The 22,709-nt window shown below is 41.8% G+C and overlaps 1 long non-coding RNA gene across 1 annotated transcript; it reads left to right on the top strand.

Annotated features, from left to right (window-relative positions):
* The first annotated feature begins 873 nt into the window (after positions 1-873).
* LOC140496168 (uncharacterized) lies at positions 874-22,478 on the top strand. Its single transcript, XR_011964193.1, has 3 exons — positions 874-943; positions 12,216-12,374; positions 22,398-22,478. It is a non-coding gene; the product is annotated as an uncharacterized lncRNA (long non-coding RNA).
* Positions 22,479-22,709: the final 231 nt, after the last annotated feature.

Here is a 22,709-nt window from a genome sequence, read left to right as displayed (position 1 = left end):
TTTCCGTATTGTTATTATTTACTTAGATGTAAATTTTTAACAAATGAGCCATGTCCCTTAGATGAATTTCTGTATGGACAATAAAGTGAAGTGAAGTCTTAATAGGAAGTCAGTGCAGAAGGTTTGAATGATTTCTAGTAGTTCGTCTGGTCAGCATTTTAATTTTGACTTATTTGCCTTACCTGCTTATAGTCGTTTCCTTACTTCTGATATTTCCCATATGCTTTGAAAGAATATGGCCTACAGGCCTGTGTTGGCTTGCAATGTATAATTCAGAAATTACTTCTCCTTTGCACCGAATTGAGTTTGCCAAAATTTATGAAGGATTCCTGAATCTGAGCCAGTCTCCAAAGACCAAGGCTAAATTCAGGAGATTGTAATTCAAGTGGACTACCATTACAACAAGTTAAATCTCCTGTCTGTCTACTGCTAGGAGATTCAATAACATTTCAGACGGAGAATGAAAACAAGAGAGGGTGTGGTTGCTACATACCAAAGGATTTTAAAAAATCATTCTTACTAAAATTGCCCTAAAATTCAATTTTTATGTTCCAATTTGGCATTTACTATTTTAGGGGAAAAAGACCTTGTATTTGCTTCAAAAAATGACATCAGATATCAAACCCATTTGGAACTAGACTAATATAGATACAAAGCCTGAAGTTAAATCTAATAGGGAGATATAGTAATTCTATTCACACAGTGCCATTTATATTGGCAAGAACATCATACATAGCCTCAGGTGGTTTTAAAATTACATCTACATGTATCTTACTAACTCCAGTTTAAATAACAAATACCAGGAAGTGAGTTCAACCCTACTAACTTAATGAAAACATCTTGCTGCCTATTTTTTCTTTCTTATAGTCAATATCCGGTCTTCAAGATTTGTCTATTATACCACGTATGAAGAAACAAGTTACTGAATTCAGATCTGTACAAGGTAATTCTTCCCTGAGCTTCACAGAGATTAATATCAATATAATTTTAATGTATAATGAAGCTACTCTGAACCATTTGTCGCAAAATATGCAAAATATTTTCTTTCAGTGAAATAGATGCTAGCAAAGTAATTCTACTGTATTATAGTTTAAACATAATTGAATTTGTAAACATATAAATGCGAACATACAAATTAGGAGCTGGAATAGGCCATACAGCTTCTTGAGCCTGAACTGCCATTCAATAAATTCATAGCTGATCTATTAATGTTTCAACTTTCCATCTATCTGCCAATAATCTTTGATTCCCTTACCTGAAAAGAGTCTATGTAACTCCTTCTTTAAATTATATAATGACCCTGCCTCTACCATCTTCTGAGGCAGAGACTTCCAAAGTCATAAAACCCCCTGAAAGAGAAAAAAAATCTCTTAATCTCTCTTCAAAAAAGCTAACCATTACCTTTTCAAGCAGCGCCCCTTGTTCTGGATTCAGTCACGTTCCATTCAGTTTCTTATACCCTTAAATCAAGGCACCCTGAATTCTTCTAAATTCTAGTGGATACTAGTCCAGACTGTCTAACCTTTCATGAAAAGACAACTTGTTCATTCCAGATTCAAAAACAGAATTGCTGGAAAATCTCAGCAGGTTTGGCAGAGTAAAGTAATAGCAGACCATGTGGTAACAAGGCCTGGTATGCGGGAGTTGTGGTAAGGACATGGGAGAAGCTCAAATCATAGAATCATAAAGATGTGCAGCATGGAAACAGTCCCTTCAGTCCCTTCAGGCCCATCAGATATCCTAACCTAATCTAGTCCCATTGCCAGCACATGGCCCATATCCCTCTAAACCCTTCCTATTCATATACCCAACCAGATGCCTTTTAACTGCTGTAATTGTACCAGCCTCCACCACTTCCTCTGGCAGCTCATTCCATAGATGCACCATCCTCTGCATGAAACAGTTGCCCCTTAGGTCCCTTTTATATCTTTCCCCTCTCACCCTGAACCTATGTCCTCTAGTACTAGACTCCTCCACCCCAGAGAAAAAACCGTGTCTATTTATCCTATCCATGCTCCTCATGATTTTATAAATCTCTATAAGGTCACCCCTCAACCTCCGCGCTCCAGGAAAAACAGCCCCAGCCTATTCAGCCTCTCCTTATAGTTCAAACCCTCCAACCAGTGCCACTGGACCAGACAGCCTGAAACTGCAGGACCTAAGATCAATCCATGAGCAAGAGGAAACTGGTCCACCCTGCCTCTTCTCCCTATGGCTAAAGTCAAGCACGATACCTGATTCACTAAAAAGAGTCGAACGGTCCTGATTCCTAAGTGCGAGGATAAGGACCACTTGAAAAACATTGACAACTGGCGACCAATAACTATCGGTCCAATGCTGCCGTGACTGTTCATGAAAATAATGGCAAAACGTCTGAGTGAAACAGTCGAAATAAACCACAGGCAAAAGGGGTTCCTAGCAGCCACTCCTGGATGCAATGAAAACATTGTCATCCTTGAAAACATCATTAAGGGAGCAAAACATAATCACAAGGACCTCGCAGTTGTCTTTGTCGATCTGGTGAAAGCGTTCGACTCGGTTGGGCACAAGCTATTGATCAAATCCTTGCAAAGAGTGAAACTACCCAAAGACTTTGTGAGTCTCATCAAAGACCTCTACACTGGCAACACAACAGTGGTGGAAGGGAACGGAAACTTAACCACCTCAATCAACATAGAGAGGGACGTAAAGCAAGGTGACCCACTCTCGCCAATATTATTTAACATCGCTTTGGATCCATTGGTCTGCTCTCTGGAGAGGGCCAACTCAGGGGTCTCCATGCCCCAGGCGGCAGAAGAGTCAACTGCTTGACTTTGGCCTTCGCGGATGACATTGCCCTTCTAAGCGACTCACACACAGGTATGGCTAGGAATCTGAAGCTGCTTCAGGCATACTGTGACCATACAGGCCTCAGTATTAACATAGCGAAGATGAAGGATTCCACTTTATGTTTAAAAGGAAAATCTTCTTATACAATCACTTCGCAAACTGGAAGCTGCGGGATGAGTCCATAGCCTACATACCCCCAGGTGACACAGATAAGTACCTGGGTGCCCGTATTGATCCATGGGCAGGTGTGGCAGAAGGGGAATGGGAGGAGAAACTTAAGTCCTGGGTTAAAGGAATACAGGAAGCACCACTCCGACCACGAGGTGACACAGTGGCACAGTGGTTAGCACTACTGCCTCACAGCACCAGAGACCCGGGATCAATTCCTGCCTCAGGCTACTGTCTGTGTGGAGTTTGCACATGCTCCCCGTATCTGCGTGGGTTTCCTCCCACAGTCCAAAAATGTGAAGGTTAGGTGAATTGGCCATGCTAAATTGCCCGTAGTGTTAGGTGTAGGGAAATGGGTCTGGGTGGGATGCTCTTTGAAGGGTTGGTGTGGACTTGTTGGGCCGAAGAGCCTATTTCCACTCTGTAAGTAATCTAATGTAAAACCCTGGCAACATCCTTGTAAATCTTTTCTGATCCCTTTCAAGTTTCACAACATCCTTCCAGTAGGAAGGAGACCAGAATTGCATGCAATATTCCAAAAGCAAACTAACCAATGTCCTGTACAGCCACAACATGACTGCCTAACTCCAACACTCAATGTTCTGACCGATAAAGGAAAGCATACCAAACACCTTCTTCATTATCCTACCTACCTGCGTCTTTACTTTCAAGGAGCTATGAACCTCCACTCCCAGGTCTCTTTGTTCAGCAACATTCCCCTGCTAAGATTTGCTTTCCCAAAGTGCAGCACCTCACATTAATCTAAATTAATCTCCATCTGCCATTCCTCAGCACATTGGCCCATCTGATCAAGATCCCATTGTACTCTGAGGTAACCTAATTCACTGTCCACTACACCTCCAATTTGGTGTCATCTGCAAATTTACTAACGATACCTCCTATGTTCACACCCAAATCATTTATATAAATGACGATAAACAGTGTACCCAGCATCAATCCTTGTGGCACTCCACTGGTCACAGGCCTCCAGTTTGAAAAGCAACCCTCCACCACCACCCTCTGTCTTCTACCTTCGAGCCAGTTCTGTATCCAAGTGGCTAGTTCTCCCTGTGTTCCATGAGATCTAACCTTGCTAACCAGTCTCCTGTGGGGAACCTTGTCAAACACCTTACTGAAGTCCTTATAGGTCACATCCACCACTCTGCCCTCATCAATCCGCTTTGTTACTTCTTCAAAAAACTCAATCAAGTTCATGAGATATGATATCCCACACACAAAGCCATGCTGACTATTCCTAATCAGAATCAGTCCTTGCCTTTCCAAGTACATGTGCATTCAGTCCCTCAAGATTCCCTCCAACAACTTGCCCACCCCTGAGGTCAGGCTCACCGGTCTGTAGTTCCCTGGCTTCTCCTTACTACCCTTCTTAAATAGTGGCACCACGTTAGCCAACTTCCAGTCTTCCAGAACCTCACCTGTGACTATCGATGATAAAAATATCTCAGCATGGGGCCCAGCAATCACTTCCCTAGCTTCCCACAGAGTTCTAAGGTACACCTGATCAGGTCCTGGGGTTTTATCACTTTTATGCATTTTCAAAACATACTGCACCTCCTCCTCTGTAATATGGACATTTTTCAAAATGTCACCATCTGTTTCCCTACAGTCTATATCTTCTATGTCCTTCTCCACCGTAAATGCTGATGTAAAATACTCGTTTAGTAACCCCCCCCATCTCCTGCAGCTCCACACAAAGGCTGCCTTGCTGATCTTAGAACAAAGAACAAAAAAATTACAGAACAGGAACAGGCCCTTTAGCCCTCTATGCCTGAACTGACACAGATCCTCTATCTAAATCTGCCACCTATTTTTGAAAGATCTGTATCCCTTTGCTCCCTGCCCATTCATGTATCCATCTAGATGCATCATAAATGATGCTATCATTCCCACCTCTACCACCTTCACTGGCAACGCATTCCAGGCCCCCACCAATCTCTGCATAAAGAACTTTCCACGCATATCTCCTCTAAACCTTTCCCCACTCACTTTGAACTCAGGACCCTATTAATTGAGTTCCGCACTCTGGGACAAAGCTTCTTGCTATCCACCCTGTCTATACCTGTCATGATTTTGTAGACCTCAATCAGGTCCCCCCTCAACCTTCGTCTTTCTGATGAAAATAATTCTGATCTACTCAACCTCACCTCATAGGTAACACCTTCCATACCAGGCAACATCCTGGTGAACCTCCTCACCCTCTCCAAAGCATCCACATCCTTTGGTTAATGTGGCATTTCAGAACTGTATGCAGTATTTCAAATGTGGCCATACCAAAGTTCTATATAACTGTAACATGACCTGCTAACTCTTGTACTCAATATCCCGTCCAATGAAGGAAAGCGTGTTGTATGCCTTCTTGACCACTTTACTGACCTGCGTTGCCACCTTTAGGGAACAATGGACCTGATCACCTAAATCTCTGTGCACGTCAATTTTCCCCAGGACTTTTCCATTCACTGAATAGTTCACTTTTGAATTGGATCTTGCAAAATGCATTCTCTCAATTTGCCTGGATTGAACTCCTTCTGCCATTTCTCTGCCCATCAATTAACCTATATCATGCTGTATTCTCAGACAGTCCCTTCACTATCTACTACTACACCAATCTTAGAGTCATCTGCAAACTTGCTAATTAGGCAACCGATACCTTCCTCCAAACAACAGTGGTCCCAGCATGGATCCCTGTGGAACACCAATGGTCACAAGTCTCCACTTTGAGAAACTCCCTTCCACAACTCTCTGTCTCCTATTGCCTAGCCAGTTCTCTCTCCATCTAGCTAGAACACCCTGGAACACATGTGTCTTCACCTTCTCCATCAGCCTACCAGGGGGAACCTTATCAAACGTCTTACTAAAGTTCATGTATATGATATCTACAGCCCTTCCCCATCAATCAACTTTGTCACTTCCTCAAAGAATTCGATTAAGTTTATAAGACATGACCTTCCCTGCACAAAACCATGCTGCCCATTACTGATAAGCCCACTTTCTTCCAAATGGGAATAAATCCTATCCCTCATTATCTTCTCCAGCAGCTTCTCGACCACTGATGTTGGCTCACCAGTCTATAATTATCTGGAGTATCCCTGTCAGCCTTTTTAAACAAGGGGACAACTTTAGCAATTCTCCAGTTCTCCGGGACCTCACCCGTGTTCAAGGATGATGCAAAGATATCTATTAAAGCCCCAGCTATTTCCTCTCTTGTTTCCCTCAGTAACCTGTGGTAGGTCCCATCTGGACCTAGGGACTTGTCTACCATAATGCATTTTAGAATACCCAAAATGTCCTCCCTCCATATGCCAACTTGACCTAGAGTACTCAAACATCTATCCCTAACCTCAACACCTATAATGTCCCTCTCCTCGGTGAATACCAATGCAACATACTTGTTAAGAATCTCACCCATTTTCTCTGACTCTACATATAACTTGCCTCCTTTGTCCTTGAGTGAGTCAACCTTTTCTCTAGTTTCCCTTTGCTCCTTATATATGAAAAAAAGACTTTGGAATTTTCCTTAACCCTGTTTGCTAAAGATATCTCATGACCCCTTTTAGCCCTCTTAATTCCTCATTTCACATTCCCGATATTCTTCCAAAGCTTTCTCTGTCTTCAGTAGCCTAGACCTTATGTACAAATGCTTTTTCCTCTTATCTAGTCTCACTGTTTCACCTGTCATCCATGGTTCCCATTTCATTCCCTCATTTTCACAGGAACATAGCTCTCCTGAACTCTAATCAACTTCTCTTTAAAGGCCTCTCACATATCGAATATGGATTTATCTTCAAACAGCTGCTCCCAATCTACATTTCCCAGCTCCTGCTGAATTTTGCTATAGTTGGCTTTCCCCCAATTTAGCACTCTTTCTTTAGGACCCCTCTCATCTTTGTCCATGATTATTCTAAAACTTATGGAATTGTGATCACTATTCCCAAAGTAATCCCCTACTGAAACATCAACCACCTAGCCAGGCTCATTGACCAACATCAGGTCCAGTATGGCCTCTTCCCGTGTTGGACTGTTTGCATACTGCTCGAGAAAACCCTCCTGGGTGCTCCTTACAAATCCTGCTCCATTTAGACCTCTAACACTAAGTGAATCCCAGTCAACATTAAGAAAATTAAAATCTCCCATCACCATCACCCTGTTGCTCCTACATCTTTCCATGATCTGTTCACATATTTGCACTTCTATCTCACATTCGGTGTTGGGAGGCCTATAGTACAGCCCCAATATTGTTACCACACCCTACCTATTTCTGAGCTCTGCCTATATTGCCTCACTGATCAAGTCTTCCATAATGCCCTCTTTCAGCACAGCTATGATATTTTCTTTGACTAGTAATGCAGCTCCTCTACCCCTTTTACCTCCCTCTCTATCCCACCTGAAGCATCGATATCCTGGGATGTTTAGTCACTAATCATGCCCTTCCCTCAACCAAGTCTCAGTAATAACAATAACATCATGCTCATAACAACAAGCCCTAAGTTCATCCACCTTACTTACTATACTTGTTGCATTAAAAATAAATGCTCTTCAGACCACCAGTCCCTTTGTATTCATCATCTGCTCCCTGCCTCCTCTTCCCCTTAGTCACACTGACTTCATTATCTAGTTCCTTACAGGCTTTTGTTACTGCTTCCTTACTGTCCACTAACCTCCTTTGGTTCCCAACCCCCTGTCATATTAGTTTAAACCCTCACTAAACAGCGTTAGCAAAAGCATCCCCAAGGTCATTCATTCCCGTCCAGCCCAGGTGGAGACTATCGATTTTGTAATAGTCCCATCTCCCCCAGAACCAGTCCCAATGTCCCAAAAATCTGAACCCCTCCCTCCTGCACCACCTCTCAAGTCACATATTCATCCTGCTTATTATATCATTCCTACTCTGACTAGCACGTGGCACTGGTAGCATTCCTGTGATTACTACTTCTGAGGTCTTACTTTTTAACTTGGCTCCTAACTCACTAAATCTTGCTTGTAGAACCTCATACCATTTTTTTTTTACCTATATTGTTTGTGCCTACATGCACCACGACAACTAGCTGTTCACCCTCTCCCTTGAGAATGTTCTGCAGCCGATCCAAGACATCCATGACCCATGCACTTTGGAGACAACATAACATTCGGGAATCTCATTTATGACCACAGAACCGCCTATCTACTCCCCTGACATTTGAATCCCCTATGATTAGAGCCCTTCCACTCTTTTTCCTGCCCTTCTGTACAGCAGAGCCATCTACGGTGTCATGAATCTGCCTTCCCTTGGTGAGCCATCTCCTCCAACAGAATCCAAAATGGTATACCTGTTTTGGAGGGAGATGACTGCAGGGGTTCCCTCCACTGCCTTTCTGCTCTTTCTCTGCCTGTTGGTCAACCATGCCCTTTCTCCCTCAGCAATCCTAATTTGCAGTGTGACCAATTCACTAAACGTGCTAACCACGATCTCCTCACCATCGCGTATGCTCCAAAGTGAGCCCACCCACAGCTCCAGAGCCGTCATGAGGTCGAACAAGAGCTGCAACTGGACACACTTTCTGCACGTGGAGGGGCCTTATTCTCTCCCTAGTTACCCTTTTGTCGGTAATGTATTTATAAAATCCCTTTGGATTCTCCTTAACCCTTTTTGCCAAAGCTATCTCATGTCCCCTTTTTGCCCTCCTGATTTCCATCTCCTAGTATACTCCTATTGCCTTTATACTCTTCTCAAGATTCATTTGATCTCTTCTATCCATACTTGACATACACTTCCTTCTTTTTCTCAACCAATTTCTCTCGTCATACAGCTTTCCCTGCACCTACCAACCTTTCCTTTCAACCTAACAGGAATATATTGTCTCTGGACTCTCATTACCTCATTTTTAAAAATGTTAAGTTGTTGAACTCAATACTGAGTCCAGAAGGCAGTAGAGTTCCCAAGCTTTTGCACACAACCCATTGTTAGCCATTAATAGCTGTTCACCCTCCTAGCCTGATCGTTATCTACTCCTATGTCTGTCCAACTGTTCTTCTCTCTCTTTGGACTGTACCTCCACCTATTGTTTACCCCTTACCCCTTCCCCCACCACATCTTCTGAATAAAAAACATTTTCCTAGCTACCATCAGTTCAGAGGAAGGGTGTCTGGACCTGAAATGTTAACTCTGATTTCTCTCCACAGGTGCTGCCTGACATGCTGAGCTTTTCCAGCAATTTTTTTTTCTGATTTCCAGCATCTGCAGTTCTTTCAGTTTTTATTTTATTCATTCAGAAGTTAGGTGAGTACTTGCCCTCTGACCTGCCTCCAATTTATTTACATTCTACTGTAAAGAAGGTTATCAAAACTGCACACAGTATTCGAGATATGGCCTCACCGATGCTCTGTATAACTGAGGTATGACCTCCTTACAAGAGGAATGTTCAATTCCTCTTGTAAGAAAGGTTAGTATTCTCTTGGCTGTCTTGATTTTCTGTTCCTGCATCCTAGCCATTTTGTGCCACGTGTGCTAGAACATGTTCTCCATTTAACAAAAAATCTTTTTCTCCCTGTCTTTATGATGAGGTTGCTGGTCAATATAGACATATTAGGCGAGTGGGCAAAGACAGACAGGGTAAAATGTCGGGTTGCTCCAAATACTAGAGCCAACAGGCTCCCCACTAGCTGGACCCTGGAACGGCACCAAGCAATTGAGGGTGAGAAAGGAAAAAGAAAACCTTCTGATAGGTGACACCTCAATGTAAATTGAATTTCAAGTTTGTAAAATGTATTTTCATTGGGAAATGATATAAAACTCTTTGTGATGGCATGCTGCTCTTTCCCTAATGCCCACCGTAGTAGATTGTGCTGACTGTGGGAGCCTCAGATGTTGTGAAGTCTTCTGGTAGTTGTCTTGTATTAAACAAGAGGGAAAGTGATGAAAGAACAAAGCTATAAACTGTACTTGCATTTGGAAACAAATGAGGGCTGCTCCCCCTTGCAGAATTTACCCCTGAACCCCAGCCCTACATTTTAATTATGCCAAACATTTACATGTTTAGGAGAAAGTGAGGACTGCAGATGCTGGGGATCAGAGCTGAAAATGTGTTGCTGGAAAAGCGCAGCAGGTCAGGCAGCATCCAAGGAGCAGGAGAATCGATGTTTCGGGCATGAGCCTGAAAATGGGGCTTCCTGAAGAAGGGCTTTATGCCCGAAACGTCGATTCTCCTGCGCATTTACATGTTTATCCCAACAATGAATTCTGACCCACTTCCCCATCTCTCTCAGTATCACATAGACTCCCAAGCCCTATTATTTCTCATTTCGTCTACAGTTACCCCAGTCACAATTATTGTCCTCTCTACATCCCAGCATGCTGCCTCCAATTCCCCTCCCCCCTCCCAACTTGGAAGGACCGTCCCTTACCATCAATCCATGGACTGGTGGGACTCAACCTGCAGGACTGATTGTGCTCAACTCCCCAGATTGCAATGAGGCAAATCCTCTAACCCTAATCAATTCAAGTGGTCAACTGATTGTGTCCAAGTCCCTGGACCAAAATACAGCTCTGCCCTTGACTGACTGTGACAGAACCCCTTGAATGTCTGAGACTCCCCTTGATTGGCCTAAGGACTGCTCCCCTTTTAGGGTGCGCACAGTTCATTGAAGCGTATGCTGTATATTGCTGTGTACACAGCTGGTATATGCTGCGGGTGCAATATAGATGTAGCATGGTGCCCTCAACTGTCTCCTTAGCTGTTCATTGCAAACAAACACAGCAAGCTGCCTGACTTTCTATCTGCATTAAAGAGCAAGGCAAGACAGAAGTACCGCAAGGTTATAAGTTTTGAATGAAACAACAACACACAAAAAAGTAAGGCAAAGCAGAGAAGCTGTGAACATCCAAGTAGGTGCAAAGACTGTATTTGCCCTTCTATAGGAAGGATGTTGTTAGACTTGAGAGGGTGCAGAAAAGCTTTACAAGAATGGTACCGGGCCTGGAGGGTTTGAGCTATCGGGAGAGGCTGAATAGGCTGGGGCTATTTTCTCTAGAGTGTCAGAGACTGAGGGGTGACATTACAGAGGTGTATAAAATGTGAGGGGTATGGACAGGATGAATAATCAAGGTCTTTTTCCCAAGGTAGGGGAGGCCAAAACTAGAGGACATTGGTTTAAAGTAAGAGTGAAAAAGATTTTAACAAGTTACCTAAAGGGTAACTTTTTCATTGAGTGGGTGGTGCACGTATGGAATGAACAGCCAGAGGAAATGGTGGTGGTGGATACAGTTGCAAAATTTGAAAGACAGCTGGATAGATACATGAATAGGAAGGGTTTAGAGGAAGAGGGCCAAATGCTGGCAAATAGAACTAGGTCAGATTGGGTTGTCTAATTGACACTACGGGTTAGACCGAAAGGTCTATTTTTGTGCTGTGTGAATCTATGATTGATATATTTTTGCTATAAATTCTGTGTGTTAGGATTGAGCCCTCCACTACCACCTGATGAAGGAGCGACGCTCCGAAAGCTAGTGTGCTTCCAATTAAACCTGTTGGACTATAACCTGGTGTTGTGTGATTTTTAACTGAATCAATGATCCTATGCTAAGAAAGCAAGCTCAGAGCCCTGAGATGCACCCTGCTCAGGTGTATGAGATGGGTCCCTGTCCCTCTATGCAAAATGCCCTGGCAGCAGCATTACAATATAAATTGTCAGTGAGCGCCAAGGTATAGGCTGGAAATGGTGAATGGTATTATAAGTGAGTCTGAGATGTGCCAATGCCAGTCTCTGTGAATGGATGGTGTCGGGAGTTGCTGCTCATGGTACACACCGAGTTGTGGGCATGAATTTCTATGGGAGGTGTTGGCACATTGCAGCCATCGGGTGACTGCTCTGACTTTCCAAGTCAGGATTTGAGGCTATCTCATTTCTAACAATTGCCTGGGAAAATATCAACCTGCATATAAATGAGGTAATAATGAGGTGTTAATGCTTAAATATAGGCCCCTTGCCACTCACTAGAGAGCTTCTCATTCAACCATTGAAAACCTAAACTGGAAAATAGAGTTTTCTGTTTTCAATGCTGGGAATCTCATCTTTTTCATTTTTGCTGTATTTTCCCAACTATCTTGCCATTACCAACATTGTTAGGAGGTTGAGAAATTTCCAGCCATGGGGAAAGATTGCATCTCCCAGTTTACAGTGAAAGTGAAATAATTTATTGTATTGTTATTTCCAACATCCATCAGGTTTGTTCAAATATCCAGTATTTGGCTGGATTTTGCAGAAGAAGTGAAGCAGCACTCACCACTGACCTTGATGAAGGCTGTTCACAAAAGTCTCACATTCGCCCTTCAAATGTGGCATCAAATCAAAAGGTGTGCAGCAGCAATGACATTAACAAGCGGGTAAGTAGCCAATCATATTCAGATATCCTCACAGATAACAAACTATGAAGTTAAAAGCTCTCTGAGATAGCTAAATAAGTGATTAAGATTGGATTAGGATTAAAGGTAGACAAATTAAAGGAAATGCACTTTTTTTAGATTGCTTACAGTGTGGAAACAAGTCCACACCAACCTGCTGAAGCGCAACCCACCCAAACCCATTCCCCTACACCTAACGCTACGGGCAATTTAGCATGGTCAATTCACCTAGCCTACACATTTTTGGACTGTGGGAAGAAACCAGAGCAGCCAGAGGATACCCACACAGACAAAGGGAGAATGTGCAAACTCCACATAGACAATCGCCTGAGGTGGGAATTGAACCCGGGTCTGTGGCGCTGTGAGGCAGCAGTGCTAACCACTGTGCCACTGTGCCACCCACTTGTATTAAAAGATATGTGGAATCCATCATTATAGATAAATGCAACATTCCCAAACACTAAATTAGCTTTTCAGGGCCAGTGAGTACATTTCGCAGCAATTATGAAGTTACGGAATTATTAAAAATTTTCTCATACAACATGGTGTCTCTTTCTCATAGGCCTTTGTAGCAAGGCTAGCAGCTCAAGAATGGGTCTTCTCATCGAGTCTTAAGATTTTCTATTATTTGAAGTCTGGAGATGCCTCAACAGACTTTTCCCCAGGGTAGGATTGATTGGTATGAGGAGTCATAGTTTTAAGATATTAGGAGAAAAGTATAGAGGAGACATTTTTATGCAGAGAGTTGTGAATGCATGGAATGCGTTGCCAGCTGTGGTGGTGGAAGCAGAGTCACTGGGGACATTTAAGCGACTGCTGGACATGTACATGGATAGCAGTGAGCTGAGGGGTGCGTAGGTTAAGTTATTATATTTTACATTAGGATTAAACCTCAGCACAACATCGTGGGCCTAAGGACCTGTTCTGTGCTGTATTTTTCTATGTTCTAACAGCATATTGTCCAGTGAGGTCTAGAATCACTGACAGCTACTGCTGGATTTCCATGTTATCCTGCATATGTGCAGACTCACTGCAACTTGTTGCCAGTTTCAGTGGAGTAACGATGATGAGCAATGGCAATCTTACTGTCACCATCACCCAGCCTTTGTTTCAGTATGTATTGCAGTAGCAAATGAGAATTTGCCTTTAAATTTAGATTGATACTGCAATTGATCATATGGCAATTTAAATATGATACAAACATATCCAAAGTATTATTCATTACTGAAGGTATAAAGCAAGGTCGGCAATAGCTGGATTCAAACTGGCATAGCAAACTGTAATTTAAAAAATAGGAAACTAACTTTCAATGAGCAGACAAGAAGGTAACACAATTATAAAGGGAACTAGAATGGTGAGAAATACACAGTACACACCTCACGAAGTTATATGGAGGCTTTACAATGTAGTAGTCAGACCTCATTGTTACATGTCGAACGCTGTCTACTTCGCCACAGGCATTGATAACAGTACAGTAAAAGCCACCAAGCTGATTGCAATTATAAAGTGAATGAATTATGAGGAAAGGTTCAAGAAGCTCGTCCTGTCTTGGTTCGAAGGAAATCTGATTGATATTCGGGAACATCACTTTCTAAAATAAACATAAATAACTTTTTCACCCAAAGCCTTGAAAATGCAATATGAAATCTTGTGGATTTTTATTTTTCTGAAACCACTACTTTAGCAGCAGTGTTGACCTATTTATTTTAAATGGATTATGGTCTCAATTAAGATTTTTAAATATTGCATGTACATCTATTAAACATTGACTATTAATCATTTATAAGTTATTATTTGCACAGCAGTACTGAGCTCAAAGAGGGATGCATGCTTGGAGTGTTTTGCCAAGTGGGACAGTAAAAGCTAAAGTAGTGAGGATAAAAATGGATACACAGGAGGAAGAATTATGCTATCTTGTTAGTTTTTTTCTTTTACTTATTCTGTTATGAATCAATGATTTATGGTCTCATACTACAATCTGTTAGTCTTTTCCTTATCTTGGTACAGTATGTGATTTTACTCAAGGACATTTATGAAGGAACACGCATTGCTGAAAATAATTTTGTGACGATAAGTAAAATAGTAACATAGTAAATGACAAAATAAGCCTCTTTGTTACAATCATTGATGCTATGTGCAGATATATAATTAGAAATCTTGCAGCTAGTGCTCAGCTGTAGTGCCACACTGCATAAAATTGATATTGCTGGAAGCGTTATGGAGGCAAATTCCAGCTTTTGCGGGAATGCAAAACAGATGTAAAGGGTCAGTGCCTATTTTACCTTCTGCCCAATAAAAATTAAAATAGGGTGGAGTGCATAATAGGGAGTTCATCATCCAAAATAAAGGATTATTATTTTTGACCAGTTTCTGTTGTGTGTTAGTGTTTCATTTTCATTTGTTTCCAGCTCATTTGTTCCATGCTAAATAATCTTGAATAGCTCCCATAAATGTGTTAAATAATTTCTTCATTTGACATTTATCTGAATAGTTCCACTTCTCTCAGATTTTTAGGTAAAAAGAACATTTCTAGTGATGAGAAAACAGCTAAATAAGGCAATAAAATAGCCTTGATAAAGCAAAATTGGTTCCAATAATGTCCAATAAAAATTGGTCAGTATGGTGTTTGAAAGAAATGCTCCCTTCCAGGATATGTCATCCTTTTCAGGGCCGGGAGTTTTGTTTGGAAATTTCTCCTGAGTATTGGGTTTTTTTCAAACTGGTGCGAGCAAATATTGTGTATGAGAAAGAAATGCATTATATGTGCTGCTGTCTTCATTCCCCGCTGCTATGGAACTCTACGCTCACAGCCGACCATGATGTCTCCAATTCCCTTGCTAGCCAAATAGTTGTAGCTCTACAGGCAGACTGTAATTTTCCCCGTTGTGGTGAAAACTCCAGAAGAAATTGGTCATCTCATGTTCTGCTCAAATACTTGGCATTTCTAATTTGTACAGTGCCAGGATTGGGAATGGGCCATAGCTCATGTGCTCCCAGTGGCAACAGATTGTTTATTTAAATGACCAGTTGCTACCACTGAAATTGAATATTGGAGCCCCTGGTTTCTGGAATCCAAGATGTGAAGATTTTTCCAGGTAAGTGACAGGTTTGAACTCAATGCATTTCTTTTGGGTCACCCAGGTACTCCTTTGGAGAGCTAAGATACCTCTGTGGCTATGGTCCCATGACACCTCAGTGATGGGTTAAAGGGGTCCTTTGTTGAGGAAAGTCAGGTATTCTTTAGGGGTGAGGATCAGAGATCCTTTGGGGTTGGTTATTTGCTCTTTGGGACAGTTAACTGTGGACAAAATTGTGTATAAACAGAACTATCCAACTTGCCAAGAATTGTCAAGAAGCATCAAAATGTATTTTTAAGAATGAGGGTGTTTTTTGTCAATGGAGTATCGAGTGCAATAATATTTTTTCTCTTATGTTCATGGTGGATTGGGAATACTCAATGACTCAGCATTGTGGGCAGAGTGAATGTGGGTGGAAGGAGGCACAGAGTTAATATGGGTGCATGAGAGGCCTTGGGAATGGGTAGAGGGCATTAGGTTGCAGCTATTACTATGAATAGGGCATGAAGAGTACGTGGGGATAAGGAGAATGAGGGGAGTGTGAAGGTTGAGAGGAAGTGAGGGGGAGTGAGGGGTGAAGGCTGCAGGAATGTTCTATTTATCACCCTTTTGCCTCTTGTCTGGAGTAGGGTAAGGCATGGTTTGGATTGTAAAAAGACAGGCTAACCCATGTAGGATGCATGAACCCATTGAAAATGCCAAAAGCTGACATTTGTTCCCAATCTCTAATTTTCCGAGGACTGAGCCATTTTTCTAGGTAGATATGAATCAATTACATTGCTGTTGGTCTACCGTCACAAGGAAGCCAGACCAGATAAGGATAGCAGATTTCTTTCCTTCAGGGCATCAGAGAACCAGATGGGCTTTTACTCTTATTGAATTTAGTATAATGGCTACTGTCACTGAGTGTAGTCTTCAATTCCAGATTTATTGTTTGAATTGTAATTCAACGAGCTGCCACAGTTAGATTTGAACATTTGCCCAGATCTTAGCTTCGGTCTCTGCATTACCAGTCTAGCAAATTACCACTATACCATCATCAACCACTGCTGTCAAGGAACTGTGCAGAAAATGTGGGGTATTGCTTTGAAGTGATAGGTATTTCAGGGCTTCTGTTCACATAAAACATTATAGGGTTTGTACTGCATGACTGGTTTCCCAAACTATCATTATCACAATGAGATGCCTGTTAAGTGAGCATTTTGTTGGCCAGCTTCAATTGGTTATTGAACCGAAATACTTCCTTATGGATTAAGTATGTCATTGTTTGTTTCCATAAGGGATTAATTGAAGAAATTCCTTTTTTTCCAATAATGTGATCATTAGTAGACACTTCAGCATTTTGCCTGAGCTATGCTCATGAAAAATACTAGGATACTAGCTGAGTTGGCAAGGGTAATAATTGATGGGTAGGGAAGTATGAATTGGCATAGAATCCATGAAGAACAATGGAGATTATAAGGGGAATATATAGCCAGGAAAGGGATTGAGGATCTGAAAAGTGACTACAGAGAGTTAGGTTGGAAGCTGAAGAGCAGGACGAGTAGAGTAGTGATCTCAGGTTTGCTACCGGGGCTACGAGATAGTGAGATGAGGAACAGTCAGCGAATGCAGCTTAACATGTGGCTGCGAGGCAGGTGCAGGATGGAGGGCTTCAGATACCTAGACCATTGGGATACCTTCTTGGAAAGGTGGGACCTGTACATGAAGGACGGGTTACACCTGAACTGGAGGGGCACAAATGTCCTGGGTGGGAGATTTGCTTGTGTGATTCGGGAGGGTTTAAACTAGTTAGGCAGGGAGCTGGGAATCAGAGCCACATGTCTGCGACGGGGACAGTTGTAAATGGGGCAGAGACAGGATGTATTGAATCTATCAGGAAGGTTTCACACGCGATGAAACAAAAGGATTGATTAAGGTGTGTCTGCTTTAATGCAAGCGGTGTCTGAAATAAGAGTGACGAACTTAGAGCATGGATCAGTACTTGGGACTATGATGTTGTGGTCATAATGGAGACGTGAGTTTCACAGGGGCAGGAATGGTAGCTTGATGTTCCAGGGTTTAGAACGTTTAAAAAGAACAGGGAGGGTGGAAAAAGAGGAGGGAGTGTAGCATTGCTAATCAGAGAGTGCATCACAGCTACAGAAATGAAGATTGTTGAGGAAGGTTTGTCTACTGATGTCAGTATGGATGGAAGTTAGTAACAGCAAGGGAACAGCCACCGCATTGGGGGTTTTCTACAGACCACCTAATAGCAGTAGAGAGATTGGAGAACTCATAGGCAGGCAAATTCTGAAAAATGCAGAAATAGCAGGGCTTTTGTTATGGGTAATTTCAACTTTCCCAATATCAACTGGAACCTCCTAAGTGCAGATGGTTTGGATGGAGCCATTTTGTCAGGTATGTTCAGGAGGGTATCCTTACTTAGTATGTAGACAGACTGACAAGGGGAGAGGCCATTTTGGATTTGGTGCTCGGCAACGAGCCAGGACAGGTGTCAGATCTCGCAATAGGAGAGCACCTTGGTGACAGTGATCACAACTGGGTGACAGTGATCACAAACTCACATTTAGCATTGCCTTGGAGAGTGAAAGGAGCAGTTACCGAAGGAAGATATTTAATTGGGGAAAAAGAAATTATGACGCTATCAGGCAGGAGTTGCGAGTGATGCACACATTTGTTCCTCCAAGACAGATAAGAAGGGGTAACATTAAGGAACCTTGGATGATAAGAACAGAGGAGCTTCTCATCAAAAGGAAGAAGGCAGCATACATAAGGTGGAGGAAGCAAGGATCTAACAGAGCTGTAGAGGACTACAGGCTTGCTAGAAAGGAGCTCAGAAAAGAACTGAGGAGAGCCAGGAGGGGGCACGAAAAAGATTTGGCAAGAAGGATTAGGGAGAACCCAAAGGCATTTTACTCATACATGAGGAATAAGAGAATGATCAGGGAGAAGATAGGGCCAATCAGGGATATGGAAGGATCTTGTGCATGGAGTCTGAGCAGATAGGGGAAGCCCAAAATGAGTTTTCTGCTTCAGTTTTCACCAAGGAAAGGGAACTTGTTGTGAATGAAAACTTTAAGGAGTTGGGCTACAGTCTTGACCAGATCAAGATTGATGAAGTTGATGTGCTGGAAGTTTTGGAAAACATTAAGCTTGATAGGTCCCCAGGGCCAGACCAGATTTATCCTAGGCTGCTCCGGGAGGCAGGAAAGGAGGTTGCTAAGCTGCTGGCGAGGATATTTGCCTCCTCACTCTCCATGGGAGTCGTACCGGAGGATTGGAAGGAGGCGAATGTTGTTCTTCTTTTCAAGAAGGGCATTAGGGAAATCCCTGGCAATTACAGACCAGTCAGTCTTACATCTGTGGTCAGCAAAGTTTTGGAAAGAATTCTGAAGGAAAGCATAGTGTGATTAAAGGCACTTAGCATGGCTTTGTGAGAGGATAGTCATGCCTCACAAATCTTACTGAGGTCTTTGAGGATGTGTCAAGACAGGTCGACAAATGTTGAGCATTGGATGTGGTGTATATGGACTTCAGCAAGACATTTGATAAGGTTCCCCATGGTAGGCTCATTCATAAAGTCAGGAAGTATGGGATACAGGAAGATTTGCCTATCTGGATTCAGAATTGGCTGGCTGACAGAAGGCAGAGAGTGGTTATAGATGGAAACTATTCTGCCTGGAGGTCAGCATTGAATGGGGTTCTGCAGGGCTCTGTTTTGAGCTTCTGCTGTTTGTAGCTTTTATGAATGACGGATGAGGAGGTTGAGGGGTGGGTTAGTAAATTTGCAGATGACACACAGGCTACTGCAGGCTGCAGCGCGACATAGACAGGATGCAGAGCTGAGCTGAGAAATGGCAGATGGAGTTCAACCTGGATAAATGCGAAGTGATGCATTTTGGAAGGTCGAACTCGAATGCTGAATATAGGATTAAAGACAGGATTCTTGGCAGTGTGGAGGAACAGAGGAATTGGGTGTGCAAGTACATAGATCCCTCAAAGTTGCCACCCAAGTGGATAGGGTTGTTAAGAAAGCATATGGCATTTTGGCTTTCATTAACAGGGAGGGGTTGAGTTTAAGAGCCGCAAGGTTTTGCTACAGCTCTACAAGTCCCTGGTGAGACCACACTTGGAATATTGTGTCCAGTTCTGATTGCCCTACTATAGGAAAGATACAGAGGCTTTGGAGAGGATGCAAAGAAGGTTTACCAGGATACTGCCTGGACTGGAGGGTTTGCCTTATGAAGAGAGGACTTTTCTCTCTGGAGAGAAGGAGGAAGAGAGGAGACCTGATCGAGGTATACAGGATAATGGATAGAATAGATAATCAATAGCCAGGGCAGGATTGAATGGTACGAGGTGTCATAGTTTGAAGATATTAGGAGGAAGGAATAAAGGAGATGTCAGAAGTAGGTTCTTTATGCAGAGAGTTGTGAATGCATGGAATGCGTTGCCAGCTGTGGTGGTGGAAGCAGAGTCATTGGGGACATTTAAGTGACTGCTGAACGTGCACATGGATTGCAGTGAGTTGAGTGCGTAGGTTAAGTTATTATATTTTACATTAGGATTAAACCTCAGCACAATATCGTGGGCCTAAGGGCTTGTTCTGTGCTGTACTTTTCTATGTTCCATGTTCTTTAGTGGCATGGGGAATGTTAGGCACTATGAGGAATGAGTAGGTGGCACAGGGACAACAAGGATGCAAGGAATTGGTCAATGAAAATAGGGTGGCATAGGCCTATGAGGACAAAAGTGGATCTCTAAATAGGCATTGTATTGTACAGAAGGTATGAGATACCGTGGACAAAGGATACATTCACATAGGGTGGCATAGAGAATATGAGGAGTTATGAGGAGAGGTAGAATAGAATAGAGTGGCTAGGATGGGGTACAGGAAGTGTGTGTAGTTGAGGGGAAATGAACAGGATTGGTGTTTTATGTTTTCATTTTTATTTTAAAACTTTGGACACTGCTAAAGTCGCAAAACAGGCAGTCCAATCTGGGAATGTTGTTATAACTGGCACCCTATTAGGGTCATCCAGAGCCTCCTGACCAAACTACTTATTTAAGCTGTGCCACCCTCACCAAACACCAGTCCAAAAGTTCAAAGTGCAGGGGGCCAATGTTTAAAGATCGAGTTTTCAGAGCAGAGATTTTTTCCTGTCTCTGCGCACTTAAACCAGCAATAAAAATCAGGAACTAAAGTGAAATGCTTTCTGGAAGTTACAATAATAAAAAAAGTGCTTGCATATTAAGAAACCACTTTAAACCCACCATGGGAGATATTGCAAAATAATGTTATAATACACAAACATCTTAATATCTCCAGCCTGTAATGTTTGGGACCAAGTCATTTTTTGGATTTTGGAACATTTTAGATTATTGAATGGCCAGAATACCTGATCAAATTGTATGAATTGGGAAACAAATTATTACAATTATTCAAAAATTAAAATATAATTAATTATTAAAAATATTTTAGATGCAAGTATTTGCCTGAAATGTAAGACAACAACAAAATATTCTGAAGTAGGAATATATACTTTATTTATTCATTCAAATACTGTAACTTCCATGTTTCTGCTCCCAAAGTATAGTATACAATAACACTTAGGTATGCTCAAAAGATTTCCAGACAACTGATGTTTTTGAACAATAGATTTCCATATCGGAGAGGTTGCAGTATCTAACTTTTAATAATTTATCAGATTTTGGTAAGAATAACAAAGTTTATTTGCATCTTAATGTATTATTTCCAATAGTGTAGCTGAGGGACCATATTTTCATATTGATCAGAGTGTATTATTTTTACCTACATTAGTCATGTAATCTACTACTTCAATCATTTAAAAAATTATACTGGCAGAAGAAATTCTCTAACATTTATGTGCGCCAATATTTAAGTAATCAGAAATCACACTCAAAATCAGGATAATTCATGAAATTCATCAAGGCTCCTTCTAAACCCATTATCATTTCCATCTAGAAGGACAAAGGCTGGTAATACATGGGAGCACGACCACCCGCAATTTCCCCTCCAAGCCACTCACCATCCTTCCTTGGAAATATATCTCTATTCCTTAAACACTGTTGGATCAAAATCCTGGAATTCCCTCCTTCATGGCATTTAAGGTCTACCCTACAGCATATGGGCAGTAGCAGTTCAAGAAGGCAGCCCACAACCACCTTCTCAAGGGCAAACCAGGAATGAAGGAATTTTTTTCAAAAGTTTGCAGGCCTTCAATATGTATTTGATATTAGGTAGCACTGACCAGACCATAAAGCAAGGTACATGAATGGGCCTACATTATGCTGCAGCAAACCTCACCCGCACTTCAAAGCCACATTCAGACAAACTGAGCCCATTTGTTCTTTTGCTTGGTTCAGAAAACGTGAAAAAAAAATTAACCCGTTTCCTCGTACATGTCAACATCCAGGAACAAAATTTGAGGAAAGAATGTGTCAGAAATTTCTTGAATACTGCCCAATGTACAATCTCAGACAATGACAAGTGACTTTGAGAAAACTAAATTTTCTGATGATATCCAGTTCTGAAATAATATAAGCAACAAAATATTCTTTTCAAGCCCAAAACATTCAGCAGCTTTATTTTTTAAATACCATGTTTAATAGTACAGGCAGCACCTATCCCTTTATCTGTTACTATTTACAAAGAAGTGTATTAAGAGTCTGCAAGAGAAGGCAATCAAATATGTTATGAAGGGCTGTCTATGAGTTTTATTATCTATGTATCTGCAATGTCATTGTGGCACTGAAATAAGTGATATACAATTGCAAAGATCAGAAGAAATAATGATCATAAGGTCTGAAAATAAATAGCAGATTGAAACATTTCTCTGACATTTTGCCAGTTTGCTAACGATGTGAATTAATATGCATCATCATCCCTTTTATTTTTGCACAGAGATTTGCCGAGTAACTTTATCAGCAATAACATTATCAAGAGTCTTCCTTGGAGCACTGGTCTATCACATTTACATCTGCGACTCCTCAACACTTGTCACTGTCAATCAAATTGCAATAATGTGTAGCTGATTTGCTCATTTGGTTTAATAAAATCTCATCACTTATTTGCATTGCAGTCATTATATCACATAATTGCTGTACTGAGGTGCAAGTCAGGCAGTTGCCCAAGGGGATGAAAAGAGACTATTGCTATATGAAGAATTGCTTTTTACCTCTGATTCTCCCAGTCACTTGTATACCTAAAATTAAC

The sequence above is a fragment of the Chiloscyllium punctatum genome, chromosome 26, assembly GCF_047496795.1.
Source record: "Chiloscyllium punctatum isolate Juve2018m chromosome 26, sChiPun1.3, whole genome shotgun sequence".
Taxonomy (NCBI): domain Eukaryota; kingdom Metazoa; phylum Chordata; class Chondrichthyes; order Orectolobiformes; family Hemiscylliidae; genus Chiloscyllium; species Chiloscyllium punctatum.
This window is presented reverse-complemented; position numbering and strand designations above follow the sequence as displayed.